The 12,860-nt window shown below is 28.4% G+C and overlaps 1 long non-coding RNA gene across 2 annotated transcripts; it reads right to left on the bottom strand.

Moving 5' to 3' along the window:
• Window positions 1-942: 942 nt before the first annotated feature.
• Window positions 943-7,627, bottom strand: LOC111036912. 2 transcript variants are annotated; one of them, XR_002604820.1, is made up of 3 exons: window positions 7,489-7,627; window positions 1,248-1,375; window positions 943-1,167 (listed from the first exon to the last, which is right to left on the bottom strand). It is a non-coding gene; the product is annotated as an uncharacterized LOC111036912 (long non-coding RNA). The 2 variants fall into 2 exon arrangements; XR_002604821.1 differs by having other exon boundaries at window positions 1,261-1,375.
• Between the last annotated feature and the right edge of the window lie 5,233 nt (window positions 7,628-12,860).

Below are 12,860 nucleotides of genomic sequence, written 5' to 3'. Positions count from 1 at the left end.
GAGTGCATAACATTATATTATTTCGTATACCTACATACTAGTATTTCAAAGAAACGACACGAGCAACAGTGGTGTGTAATCGAAAACGATCATAAAAATAATGATGATGCGTACACATAATAATATATTTAAATTATAAATTCTAGTTTGGGTGCATCGGTAAAGAATAGGGCTTAAACACAAGTGTAACTCGAAAGAACCCATTAGTTGTTTTATTATTAAATAATAATATTGTTTTAATATGTAGTTTTTTTTGTACGCACTACTGCAATATATTATTATGTAGTTATTTTATATAACCCGTCAGATTTCATAATAATTATCAACATGATTTGATTATAATAATACAGGATATTTCTTATAATAATATACTCTAGTTATCACGAACGTATTAGCGTTTTTAAACATATAAAAATCTATACTTCCTTAACTTATTAACTTTTTCAAATGACAACATACATTTTTCAATTCGTATTCATTTTTTAATCATCGAAATATTCGGACAATACGTAATTCTACTTCGGATTATAAAACTAAAAATTATTGTTAAACAATTAAAACATAATATTATAACGATATAAATAAATACAAATACAAGACTGTTCAAGAAAACAATAAACTTTCATGATTGATTATTTGAACACTTTTATTGATTCATTCAAAAAGTGACTGAAAAAAAGGTCAGTACTCTTAGCGGGGACTAATATACTGAGAGACCTACCGGCTTCCACCAACTTTAATTCATGAAATCCATGCCATATGCATACAAACAAAGCCTATAGTCTGTAATACTAAAATACAACATTTGATTTTACATTTGATAACATCAAACAATCATAATTTGTAGCATAATATTATTTAACAATATTATCCACAGTAGATACTTAATAACATTTTGAATAAGCCAAAAATTGTATAATTATTGTTATCCTTATACTACTATTTGTACAAAAATATTTTCTATAAAAGTGTAGTTTATATACACATAAATATACTTATTAATATAAGATGGATTAATAATAGACGATATTTTACTGTTTCAAGTTATGTAACTAAATATTTTAAGTGAACGGTACCTATAGCCTGATTGTTAGATAGATAAGTCAAATTTAGCGGTAGGTTCCATACTGGACCTGTCCTCTCTTCGTGATGATATTTGGTGTTTTGCTGTTTAAAAAAAAAATGTACCAGTTTATACCGTATCTTGCGCATAATATAGACACGTATAAGACAAGACGTATACCTACAAATATTTAGTACCTATTGAATAATATAAGGGCGGCTAATATGTAATATGTTATGCGAGATCCTTGGAATCCGTGCAGGTCGTACGATGAACCCGTCTGCGGAAACGCACGTGTTACCTGAAGATCCCCTGTAAAAAAATGGATATTTGTGTTTAAATCTAACTTTTTCCACTATTGGTCAGACTTTGCGGGCGGAGTGCAGTGCGAACGGAGGCGTGTTTGATCACGAAATGCCCAAGAAAGCAATATCGTCGTAGTCGTCGTCGTAATCACGCATAATATACATATATATATACGCCATATTGCTCCCGATAAAATTATTATTATTATACATTGTACGTAATATGTACATGCACATGCACACTATCATCGGTGCAATGCGCGTTACTGTGCATAAAGATCCAAAAAAAAAAAAAAAATGGGTTTATCGACCTCTCCCCTGCTCCTATATAGTCATCACCATTCACCACCTCCCCTTTCCACTACCACACACGCACACAAATAAGGCATACGCAACCCCAGATAACAGACCGCGAACCTTGACCGCTGTTTATTCACGACGAGCACACTAATAATCTAAATGGAAACAAAAACTCGAGTCCGAATAGATATCAAACGATTCATAGAAAGTAAAACAGTTCGCGTTTAGGATGTCTGCAGATGTCTCAAAAACTGTTAAACCCTCGCAATAGCTATGAATATAGAATGTTTTCATAATTCTGTGTGCAATTTAACACAAATAAACAATATCATACTGTTCATATTGTTGGCAGGTATTACTTAGCCATTGATGTGTACATCTACCCAAATATTATTTAGACTCGTGATACCCATAATTGGCTATTACTTGTATTACAATTTTATGACAAGTGTATTTGTAATATTAAAAAATATTTCGATGCACTTTGCATTGCTTATTGTTTCTCGGCGATACTCGTTTTATAACATAGGCAGTATTTACACATTTCATATATTTTTAAATCAGAGTAAGAAGTTTTTAAATTTTCCATTTTTTGAATTTTTTGGATTTTTGGGATGTTTTGAAGTTTTTGAATTTTTATTTGACTTGTTTTTTTTTTAATTTGTACATGCTGTTAGATGTTTTTATTTAAATTTAAAATTTGCCAAATTATACGTACTGATAAATAAATATATGATGTAAATCTATATAGAAAAAGAAACAATTAATTTTTCACATAAAGAAGCCCTAAACTATTAGTTCTAGCTTCAAAACTTTTTGCAATCCCTTAAAAGTCTAGAATGTATCATATAAACCAAATGTATTTTAATTTATAGGTATCGTCTTATAGATATTATTAAAAAATAAGTATTATTTTAGTGCATTATTTAGTATTTTTTAAGCATTGTTTTTAGTGCTTTTTTAATTCTATCCCTAATAATGATTATATGGTAATTGACCCCAGAAAAAAACCAAGAGGGAGAACTGCCCTTGGCGTAGGTCCAGTATATTGAATGTAAAAACAGTAGGTATTTAAAAGCGATACAGTATTATTAGTATGAAAGCCCGAAATAATAGGGTTTCATTCTTAATAAGTTATAAGAATAACAAATCTTTAATCGTCGATCGCACTTTCATAAAGGGCGAGGTGAAGGATGTAATTTGGACAAACACTCATCTTAGGATTTTATTAGATACATGACGAGAGAAGTTCATACAAAACAAAACAAAAATATCGGATATAATTGCATAAATGAAAAGGTTAAAGCATACGGGGCCACAGGGGTCGCGATGCTCATCCTTGTTCTGCTCGGAAGTAGTATTTATAATGTAGTGATAGACATCCCACAGTAATATTATGGTAGCAATACGTACAATAATAAGCTGTTATTGATATCATCATTGATTATAAATACTAGTATTTATATAATCAATAATATGAGGTATATTATGTTATATTCTTATGTTCGCATATAATTATATTATGTAATATTATAATATTGTGTCTGATCAATTGGAACGGATAGGGCTATATAATAATATTTTAATGGCACGTTTCTATTATAATTTCTGTTGTTCCTAATTAATGTGCAGAATGTTCCTATTTTCTTCTTGTTACTTATGTGACTATATAGCGTTTTCTTTAATTAGCACATCTGAAAATTATCCGTTCTATTATCCGCTAATGAAACAATTTAATTGTTATAACTTATAATGTTGAAGGTATACTTATAGTATTTGTAGCGTTTCCGGCCTGCATATGATATTTAAAAAAATATCGTGGAATTATGTGCATTCTGCATAATAATATAATATTATATGCTTGTTATTGTAAGATGTGCACTGCGCAATGTTCATTCATTGTGGTTTTAGTACTTCGGTATCCTACATATACTCTATTAATTGCATACGTGTGTCCAATTACGCGAGTCCAATTAAATAATATGATGCAAAAAAAAAAATGTTTATTTTTTATGTCTATATTATATATCTACCAACTTATACATAGTTACAGTTATAATTATTATTCGAAACAATGATCCACAACACTAACCGTGAATAAGATATTTAAACATTTTTTTACAATACAGGATGATTCGACAAGCATGCTTACCCCCTTTTTTCTTCAAAATTCTGATTTTTTTAATTTTTGAATATACTTTAACCACATATTTTAAAATTCTTGAGATTTTTTGTATTTCTTAAGGAGTGTCCTGTGGAGATAAAAGCTTCTGTTTTTCAAATGAGAACACCCCTGCTTAACTATAAATAATAAAGTAGATAATTTTTCTGAAATTTTTTATGTATCAAAATCAAAGTTAGTACTAATAGTTTTGAGTTTTAAGGATAAAATGTCCATAGTAATGAGTGTATAACTGTATAAGATATGGGGGACTGTGGTGGTTTGAAAATTGCAGTAATTTAAATTAATCTATTGATATAAATAATTTATAAAAATGGCCCAAGTATAATAAATGCTGCATCCAATTTTGAGCCTATTTTATATCTATGTAAAACCAGTTTTAAGGACTGTTATCATTAATATAAATATTTTAATAACAAAGAAATTACTCGTTTGAATTTCAAATGTGTTAGATCAAAATTTTCAAAAACATTGTCCACTAATCAATATACAGTAAAGTAGCGGGGTTATCATTCGAAAAACAGAAGTTTGTATCACCACAGGACACGTTAAGTAGTACAAAAAAATTCAAGAATTTGAAAATATGGTCTTTGAGTATATTTTAAATTTCCAAAAGTCAGAATTTTAATAAATTCATTATTGAAAGAAAAATGGGAGTGAGCATGCTCGGTGAACCGCTCTGTATATTATTGTACATATAACAAAATAATTTATAAAAGAAGACAGAAGTAGATTTATTTTGAAAATTTCTATTTAATATACAAATACTGAAATAGGTACAGTATTATTAATAGGTAGGTTCCATAGAATAGTAGTTTATTTATACACAAAAATAGAGACGGATAATTTGATTAATTAGGTACTCAGAACACTGAACCAGTTCCATTTGATTCACCTGGAGGGATCTCCAAGAATGGCGTTAAAATGAAGTGTGAGATACGTTGATTGGGATCTAGATAAAATTTTACTCGGAAGCGTTTATAAAAAAAGTGAAGTGATTTCATTGGTTGAACCGATTTTAAGACCAGATTAAAAAGTTTCCTTGATACAAAAGTACCTGTTTTCCGCAACTCACGTGTTGATGCAAAGATCATCTATTAAGGATCTCCTGAATATCTTGCAAAGTTATCAAACAGTTAGATAATACTTATGTCATATATACATGGAATAACCTCTGGAGGCCGCCGAAGAGAAGGGGTGATGAAAATGTTGATTTTTTAAGGACAGTCGCCAGTCCTGAGTGGAAATATGATAAAATAGAACTTTAATTCATCGATAAATATTTTAATTTATAGTAAATTTTTATGCGCGTTTACTTAGGTCAGTGAATAATACTGCCATACAACGACATATATGTCCACTATTATATTATTGTTTGCAAATAAAATTGAATGCCCAATAAATTAAGTACTATTTGTGTATGTTTTTTGTTGTTTTAAGACACTTTTGTATTTAATTTTAATTTTTTTATCCCATTTGCTCACTCTTTAAAGAAAAAATAATTTCTAGGTATAGGTATAAATAGTTTTTATTTATAGTTTCCTTCCTTTTTTTTTTTGGAATTATTTTATGAGAAGAAAAAAACGATGTACAATGTACATAATATACAGTGTACACGTATTATGTTGTGTAACGTATCGTATTTATGGCTATACATTGTATTATACATTGTGCACGTGAAAAGATAACTTTATATTGAATTGAATTGAATTATTCATAATATCATATTTAAAAAAACTATTATACGCATAATAATTTTTATGTCATCCATTATTTACAAAATAAAAAAAATGGACAGTATAATAATATTATGTACCTACTTACATAGATTTTATATAGTATTTAACAATTTTATGATTAATTATTTTAATAATTTAAAATGAGATTGTGATACTGTGATACTTATAGATAACACATTTTAATTTATAAAAAATAAAACATTAAAAATTGTATTCTGCTAATGTAAAGTTTCAACATTTGTATAGGATATATAATATATATAATATAATATATGCACTATCTATATACTGTTATATTAAACGACTTAATCACTTATAAAATATCTAAATTCTTCTTAATCTAATTTTTTAATTAACATTATAATAATATAAACACTTGGGTTAAGAAATAACCTGGCAATTCAATTTTTTTTTTGCCTAAATAGGTCTACCTAAGTCGGAGAATTAAAATAAACAAAATCATATTTATCTTACTAATAAGTAATACCTAATAACAGCTGCATATACTCTACTTAACATTTAAGTATAAAAATGTAACTGATTTAATTTTTAATTTTAAAATAATTACATTCAAAGATGTATTGCAGATTTTAGGTTTAGATTGCTCGTTGCAAAGTAATCCAATCAAACATTTTTAGATTTTCAAAAAACTCTGATCTAGTATATAGTATTATATTATATGTATATATGTTTGGAAAATGTATATAATTCATTATGAATATAGTAATATACTAACTACCCATTGTCAAATGTATAATCTATGAAAATAATACAAATTAAGAAAATAATATTATTAAATTAACCTATCACAAAGATTGAAAAATGTAAGAAGTACCAAATGTACATTTGAAAACTGATGAACATATTTGTAAATGAACTCAATTTTTTTTAAAAAATAACCATTTATAAATATTTATTTAACCTGGATTCGGCTTATTAAATCTAAATTGTTGATTACGCCTACTAAAATAAACACTAAGATGCTCATCTATAAAGCCGCAATGACCACGCAGAGGAAATGTAAAAAAATCAAACCTAAATCCAATTCAAATGTTTCGAAACGTAGCACTCAGACAACTAGTAAATGCCCTTCTCCCATTATTACGGCTCAAACAACACTATACATCCTCACTTAAAATTATAAAATTAGTTCTAGAAGAAGCTAAAATACATTACTTGCAACCGTATTATCTCCAACTATGACACATTATTTACGAAATCTCGCAATCCCTTCTATTCCTGCACAAAACCCGCGTATCAAACGAAAATGGTGTCGTGTTATTCTTGACCCCTCACTCCATCTCTTCTAAAACAAACTAGGAGCACTACTAGTTTTAAAAAAAGTCAACCCGTTATTCTCATTACCAAAGCTTATCATGAAATTATTATGTATTTTGTATTATTAATTAATTAACGTGATCAATTAATATTAATATGTAGGTACATATTATACAATATATATATATATATATCACCTTACCACATACACAAATTATACTTCTTTGGTATAGATCGCACATCGCAAATAAAGAAAAACATTCTAAGTACTAAGAAAAGGTAACATTATTGTTATAAATTTTATCTTGATAATAATGTTCATTATTATATAAAAAAATATTTTAAATTACTCATGGTCGTTTTGAAAAAAAATCTCCAAATGGCTATATTTACTACAGGGGGTAAATCAGTATTTTGTGACTTATCATACCTATTACAAACGTTACCATATTTTAATAAAACTAAGACTCACGGGTATCGTTTTTTTTTGCATACTTAAAAACTATAATAAAATATTATAATCCAACTACCTGACTAGTTTATCAGAATATTATTACCTAATGACTATGTTTGCATTATACCTAGAGAAAAAAATGAATAAAAAAATGTGTACATACGTACCTATACCTACGTGTTCTCATTGTTAATTTTCCTTTGATTGTTGTATACTTGTATTTATTATATTATAAGTTAAAAACTATTCGTCGTTTATAAATATATTATTACATTAGAATTTTTTTTCACCGTAAAAACAAATAAAACACAAATTGAATTAAGTTAAACGACATATAAATCATATTAATTGTGTTTGAAAATAACCGGAGTGAATAAAATGACTATTTTTTATCATTACAATTACCTTCGTTTAGTTGAACGGCGTTTTCGTTACATTTGAACGGAATTCGCTAGGCGGATGCTACTAGTGCACATTTTTTGGTAAATTGACTTTCTCGAAACCACAGCCAAACGGGGGTTTGGACTTCGCCCAAATTGGAAAGAACGTGACTTGATGGCACCCAAGAATATGTGTGACACCTCTCTGTGCAATGTACATTCTTTAATATATTTTACAAAAATTATGCGTGCCTACCCACTACCCATTATACATGCGTTTAAATGCTTAATTATATGAACATTGTTCTAAACGCCGAGACATCAAATAAAAATAACAAAACTGATTAATTAAGTACCTACCGAATAGATTATATAGGCGATATTGTTCTACAGAATATGCAGCACGGGGCATTGTTTCAAAAGACGGAAACTTGATCAATTCATTAAAACCTATCGTCGCAGCTCTGGGCAAATATATTATACGATCGATATGTTCAGGTACGCTATTGTTTTCAATGTCAATGTCGAGGCATATAATAGTATTAATTACGAACGAGAAAAATTAATTTTCGTGTTGAATCAACTACCCATACATTATTATGCTGTCCATAATTGCTGTTCAGAATGGAGACATTTTATTGCGGTTGTTATAAATAAATAGGATATTAATGTAGGTAATCCACACACTGTTTTTATTGTTTATTGCTTTGTACTGGTTTACAGTGTTTGGCGGACTCGTACGATTGGCGCGGGCATGTTACCAGCCACAGAAACTCCGAGTGTAAAAACCGTGGGACATTCTGCACTTAGAACCGCATAAACATGTTATGTATGATGGATTTCATGTAGGTAGATACCGATGTTTGGTTGATAAATTGTTTGTACGCACTGCAGCTAGTGTGTCACTGCAGAAACAGCATAATCAATAAGCGCGTGCGTTTTGTGAGAGCAGAAGGAATTTTTTCAATTGATCCGATTGGAATTTTTGGCGCGATGGAATTGTATGACCGTTGAATTCATTTACAACGTGCTGTCTGCGTGTACACGTCATATTATACAAATATTATCCCGACACCATATATATAATAACCCTCAATATGGTTTTGGACGACGGTTTTAATAAATATGCCATAAAATCATGCAAATATTTGGGTTTCGTACTACATTTCCAAGCCCGTTAACGATAATTTTCAATTTAGTCAAGTTCAGTTGATAGAAAACATTTGAAAGTTTAAAGTTAATTGTTATATCTAAATTTTATTTTTTACTCAATTAAGTTTAATGTCATACAGAAACTTACAGTTAAACTATTGACTCAAGTTTAAATTGTTTTTCTTTATATATGAATAGCCAATAACATGATTTAAAATAGTAAAAAGTAAATGTTTTTGGAATATGCATCAACAATAAAAATTGCATTATATTTATTATTTAATTATATTCAAATTTACTTAAATTGGTTTTGATTAAAAATAACTCGTTGTTTATTAAGTTTGTATCAATAAAAATCAGTTAAAAATAAAATTAAAGAAGATAAAATTTTAAAAAGTTACTGTTAACTAAAGTAAGTTAAAAAGGTCAAAATTAACTTTAACTTTTTAACTCGTTTATGCCCAGGCTTTGAAATTTCCATTTATAAGGTGTTTCTTGGAAATCGATTTATCGAATTTTTTATGGACGACGCATTTATTAGTCTATTTAATATTGTTATTGCAGTGGTTTAGTGCGAAAAACGATCGGAAGGGGTTCACGGCCTCCTGTGTAGAGATGTTGTTTCGTATTTGTTCGATGAATCCGATCCATTCGGTTGTAGTGAATTATATGGTTGTAAGGAATGTAACCAAAAAACCACCGAGTCTGAACAAGGATTTCGCCATTTCTATAGTATATTGCAGCTAGGTCATAGGTGTTGTCTGATGTTTATGTGAGATAATACCCAATTATTATAAGTAGTTAATCTCAAACATAAATATTTCAACGACAAAACGTATTGATAATTAATGTGTTCTTCTCGAATTTTTTCCTATAAAACTCGTCATTGAATACATTATTTCTGAATGTAATATATTGTAATAAAATAATAAATAGTAATTATAATCTGATCTGATCAAATAAATGTGAAAATATATGTTTTTTTTTTCAAATAAAATTTGTAATTTTTTAATAATGTATGGTGACTGCTGAGCATAAAATATTAATAGGACAAACAAAGTGTACCCAATCATTTTAGTTGGCAGGTAGGTATCACCAATAAAATAAAAAACTATTGTTGTTCCAATTTTTAGAAAATTAAAATTAAATTTGATTTTATCACTACCTATTATAGCCGAAGGGAAAAATAAGTTATTCATTTAATTTCTATGACAAAAATTCGATAGGGAAATCGAAAATATTTCACTTGTTTGTACGTTGATTTAAATTATTTTTTGTTAATCGTTTTGGATATTGTTAAGTAACTCATTAAATAATAATATTGTTTTGTCGTCATTTGTTGATAATCGTAGTAGATTAGTCATTGTTGATTAAACCATGTATCTATGGCGACTGCCGTGTAGCTTATTTGTTGACATTATAAATCCTAAGTGGTGTACACAAATTACATGGGTACACAAAATAAACAATCAGACGACATACATTATAATTTATATACTTAGGGGAACTTTATTAAGTACAATGTTCACAATACTATATTTGTGACGGAATCTAATCATATTTTTTAGATTCTGAACGGAGCGATGAATGTATTTTATTTTGATTTGTAAAAACTGTTTTAATCAGAGTAATAAAAAGCAAACCTGTAAAGTTGAGTTTTCTATCATACGAAAGTATCGTAATAGCAATTATAAATTATAGCATAGTCAATGTTTTTATTACACACATTTTTAAAAAAAAGTAAGAAAAACCTACTACGAAAAAAATTTACAAATTTAAAGGCACAAAATTAAATATATATTGTGATTATTATTTGTAGAATAAAAAGTATACATTTTTGTTTTTGAATGAAGTAAACTCATCAAATATTGTATGATTATCAATAAATGAATAATATAATTGTATAATAATAAATACATGTGTTCATATTATACATGAATTGTTTTTGAAGTATATTCGCTGTTCTTTATGAATTATATGCATCAAAACAAATAAAACTTCAAAGAAATAGTAGAAAAAATTAAATTCCTGACGTTATAATGATTTCATGAAACTTGGTAAAATTATGTGTAATATTTTCAACACTATTGCCATTACCACAATTCAATTACTGGATATTTTTATAATTTATAGGTTGGCTATTCATAAAAATTTAAAAAATAACAATCACACCTGATATACTTTGGGAGATCATTTTTTTAATTTATAACGAAAAATAAAAAAATGTTTAGTATATTTCTTTAAATTATAAAAAATATGTGTCCAAAATAAACCTCCCTAACAACAAGTATAATATAAGAAATACAATACGTGATTTCATATGATTTCATGAACAATTAATAAGCTATAGCCAATTAATTTTATTGAAACGACGTCCTCGCTTCGAAAAATATATTAAACTTAATCCATCGAATGAATAGTATGAATTATAGGTACGTCGAATAGTTGGTCCCATTGATAAGCACGAAAAGGTGAAATACTTAAAAAAAAATGCTAAAAATTAAAATCGGAATTTTCAGAAAAGTAGTCGAAAACCGCAGTCATTATATAAGTTTGTCATAAGTAAGTATTAAAAATGATTAACTTTATGACCGTGAACGCATTATTTGCTTATGTGAACATATTTTATCAGTAGAGTTACATAAACTTTTGGACGACCCTTAAATTATTAAATTATATTATTATTCGTATGTGCACATCAGACAATTTTTAATATTTGAAAATTCGAACGATATTTTAACGTACAAGCAACCTTAATTCATAGTTATAACCAAAATCGAAAAAGGTCAAAACTAAGTTTACGCTGTTTCATAAAATAATTATTAAAAGGATTCAACAGTCTACACCCACCATCGTATTGTTTTCGTCTTTCAAACGCATTACATTGAACCCAAATTGACAGATTATATTATGTCATGAATTATTCATTTAACTCTGCTATGTTTAGTATTAGAGTGAATTGATTTATTATCAAATATTTTAAAGTAAAAATATTGTATAATAATATTATATTTCATAGGTTTTTTTTAAATATTAATTTCGAAGAGAGTTTTGAGCGTTTCAAAATTGTTCACTTCTTGTACATTTTACTACAATTATTCCCGCATTTGAATTTATGCCGACAAACAAAAAGGGTTGTTGAACAAACCACAATGGTGAAAGGCTGGTTCTAACCGAACATTGTAAAATTACTACTAAATATTAAAATATACCCAATATTATATGCATCTGCTATTTCTTCAAAGTTATTCTATTTCAAATGCCTATATATACAAAAATCGTTTTAGCTCTAAAATCGAAGTATATTTATGCAGTAACGTCTGACCCTCATCGACATTTTTTAGTCCAACACATTTGAATGTTTCTTTATATATTTTACAGTTATTATTACGCAACAACAAACTAAATCAATATCTACCACCATTATGATGGTAACACGTCGTGTGAAATTGAATTAGTACTTGAATTTATTTTTTCAATACTTTTTAGTTTTCAAAATGTTGTTGTAAAATTGCTTTTTGTTTGTCTTGTTTTCCTGGTTTTTTTTTATTTTTAATTTAAGCGTCCCCCTCGAATTCATATTATAATATCATCCTTCTGCTCGATTACGATGTTTGAAATACTCGGACGCAACACGTCGTCGTGTCGTATTATATCATGTCATATATGGGTATTGTGTTATTATAACCGTCTCGGGTTATTGAATTTTTTTTTTACCGTGCGAAGTGTTTTGCGAAAAAGAACTCCGCTACGACACAGTGGCAATGTCATTTGCATAGTATACGTACTTATATATATATATTTACTACATTTACTACTTCGCTGTGGCTGTCTGGTGTACACCGTGGTCACTTGTGCTGCTGTCTCGGTGCGCGTCCCGTTAGCCGTCATCGTATTATACGTGCGCGCCTGTGGTACTAACCCAACCGCCATCGCCACTGTTGTGACAATAAGTGTTTTTATTATATTCTCCCCGTCTCGTGGAGGTAGGTACACGCGTGTCCGTA

Source organism: Myzus persicae, unplaced genomic scaffold (genome assembly GCF_001856785.1).
Source record: "Myzus persicae strain clone G006 unplaced genomic scaffold, MPER_G0061.0, whole genome shotgun sequence".
In the NCBI taxonomy this organism is placed as follows: Eukaryota; Metazoa; Arthropoda; class Insecta; order Hemiptera; family Aphididae; genus Myzus; species Myzus persicae.
This window is presented reverse-complemented; position numbering and strand designations above follow the sequence as displayed.